General features: G+C 38.4%; 1 non-coding gene across 1 annotated transcript; it reads right to left on the reverse strand.

The window, feature by feature from the left end:
• Nucleotides 1–2,684: 2,684 nt before the first annotated feature.
• On the reverse strand, nucleotides 2,685–2,756 carry TRNAS-GCU. The gene has a single exon. It is a non-coding gene; the product is annotated as a tRNA-Ser (tRNA).
• Nucleotides 2,757–3,180: the final 424 nt, after the last annotated feature.

Below are 3,180 nucleotides of genomic sequence, written 5' to 3' on the forward strand. Positions count from 1 at the left end.
TCCCCTTTGTCATATTGGTAAAGAGTTAAAAAGACTGATAGCTCAATATTGGGCAGGATGTGAAGAATTTGCCATTTTTACCTACTGACATGACAGCTTACATCCTTGATGGCTCAGCAGGTAAAGAATCCACCTGCAATGCAGGAGACACAGGTTTAATCCCTGGTTCAGGAAGATCCCCTGGAGAAGGATATGGCAACCCACTCCAGTATTCTTGCCTGGGAAACCCCATGGCCACAGGAGCCTGGCATGCTACAGTCCAAAGGGCCACAGAAAGTTGGACACAACAGTGGTGAAGAGAGAGAGAGAATCTTTCATAAGATCAGCTTGAAGATCAAAAATATTATTACTTATATTTTTATAGTTTGAAATTCATTGAAGCACTCTTTTTAATAGCAAAGCAATTAAAAAGCACCTAAATGTAACAATAATGTGGGATTAGTTAATTAAATCAGATCTTCAAATAGACTTTGCAACCATATTTAATTACTGAGGGAAATCTTCATAAAAACAAATAAAATGGTACTGAAGAATTTATCTGCAGGGCAGCAATGGAGAAACAAGCATAGAGAATAGACTTAGGGACATGGGGAGAGGGGATGAGAGGGTGAAATGTATGGAGAGAGTAACATGGAAACTTACATTACCATATGTAAAATAGATATCCAATGGGAATTTGCTGTATGTCTCAGGAAACCCAAACATGGGCTCTGTATCAAATTAGAGGGGTGGGATGGGGAGGGAGATGGAAGGGAGGTTCAAAAGGGAGGGGATAAGACCCAGAGGAATTGGGTGGAGAGGGAGGTGGGAGGGGGGATCGGGATGGGGAATACGTGTAAATCTAGTGCTGATTCATGTCAATGTATGACAAAACCCACTGAAAAAAAAAATAAATAAATAAATTAAAACAAACAAACAAACAAACAAAAAAAAGGGAGGGGATATATGTATACCTATGGCTGATTCATGTTTAGGTTTCACAGAAAACAACAAAATTCTGTAAGGCAATTATCTTCAATTAAGAAATAAATAATATTAAAAAAAACAAATAATAAAAATGTCCAGAATTATCTCATTAAAAAAAAAAAAAAACTTTCCCATTTGCTCTGTTAAGGGCTCCTTGGGGTTGGGAGTGGTCAAACACAAGGATATTTCACTTCACATAAGAAGCCATTCTTCCACACTTTACCATTCATTCTTTGAGTGTAAGGTTACATGAGGTGTATGTTAAGAAGTTTAAGTGAAGTGGTAGTAGTAGGCATCATGCCATATAGTACCAGATAAATGTAATGCTTTGAGGGAACTCAGAACTGTACTTGCTTTCTACATGGAGAAGCAGTGTGGAACACTAGAAAGAGTACAGGATTAGGAATAAGAAGACTTATACTTGAGTTCATGTCACTCACTTGTTATGACATCTTTGACATTTCTTTTCACCTTTGTGAGCCTCAGTTTGCTGACATGCAATGAAAACATTGGACTATATCAGTGCTTCTCAACCTTGACTGCACATTAGAATTATTTATGAATTTTTAAAAACACTGATGCCTGAGGCCCCAGTCATGACTAATTAAATATGAGTTTCTAGGGATAAATCTGAAAGGACTGATATTTTTGTAAAGGTTCACCTCTGTCATTGAAAATTCTAATGTTAATAGCCATGATTGACAGCCATTCAACTAGCTAACTTCTACAGACAGATCCTCCCAAGTTTGATAGTTGAGATTCCACAATTCTTTGAGAGACCAAGACTTGACATTGAGGTGGTTCTGTCAGTTCAACAACCTCCCCTCCCCCCCCCCCCCCACACACACACAACAAAAGGACACACACGGTGTCTGAGGATCATAGGACTCAAGGAGAGAGCTATACAGCCAACTCCCAACAACTAATTGGAGAGCAAACACTGGATAGAATGGAACATACTTTAATAGCTGTGCCGAACTTTACCTCTTCTGGATTTTCACCTCCTTCTCTGCCAAAGTTCACTAATTTTTTTAAGATGCTAAACTTGGAAAACTTTGTCCACATTTGATCTCACCCATCTCTTTAGTGTTGAAGTGTGACCAAATCCTTTTCCCTTTATCTTAGTTACAAGTGAGTGGGAATGTTTGAAAGATTTCTCCTGAGAAATCTGTATGCAGGTCAAGAAGCAATAGTTAGAACCAGACATGGAAGAATGTCGATGGAACATGGTTCCAAATCGGGAACATGCTTCCAAATTGGGAAAGGAGTACGTCAAGGCTGTATATTGTCACCCTGTTTATTTAACTTCTCTGCAGAGTCTAGAAGTCACTCAGACATGACTGAGTGACTGAACAACAAGAGAAGAATTACTCAACAAGAAAACAGTAAACAATAGAAAAGATGAACAAAACTAAGATTAAAAACATGAACAAATTTGACAACTCTTAGCTAGACTTACCAAGGAAAAAAGAGATGACTCAAATCAACAAAATTATAATTGAAAAAGGAGGCATCATACCTGACACCACAGAAATAAAAGGGAGCCCATGAGGATACTATCTATCTATCTATATCTATATTAGTGATCTTAGTGAAGTCGCTCAGTCATGTCTGACTCATTGCGACCCCATGGACTGTAGCCCACCAGGCTTCTCAGTCCATGGACTTTTCCAGGCAAGAGTACTGGAGTGGGTTGCCATTTCCTTCTCCAGGGGATCTTCCAAACCCAGGGATCGAACCTGGGTCTCCTGCACAGCAGGCAGATGCTTTACCATCTGAGCCACCAGGGAAGTCCATATATATATACAGTAACAACCTGGACAGCCTAGAAGAAATGGAATCACTCCTAGAAACATAAAATCTACCAAGACTGAGTTATAAAGAAATAGAAAAGTCTGAACAGACCAAATGTTAGTAAGGAGAGTAAATCAGTAATCAAGAATTTCCCAGTGAAGAAAAACCCTGGACCAGATGGTTTCACCAGTGAATTTTAACCAAATTTTTAAAGAATCAATATCAATCCTTCTCACGCTCTTCATAAAAGTTGAACACAGGGTAACATTTCCCAACTCATTTTACAAGGCTAACATTATCCTGATACCAAAGCCAGAAAAGGGCACAAGAACAGAGATCTACAGGACAAAATTCATGATTAATATAGATGTAAAAATTCTGTATAAAATACTAGCAAATGAATTTAGCTGAACATTAAAA

The sequence above is a fragment of the Cervus elaphus genome, chromosome X, assembly GCF_910594005.1.
Source record: "Cervus elaphus chromosome X, mCerEla1.1, whole genome shotgun sequence".
NCBI classification, from domain to species: domain Eukaryota; kingdom Metazoa; phylum Chordata; class Mammalia; order Artiodactyla; family Cervidae; genus Cervus; species Cervus elaphus.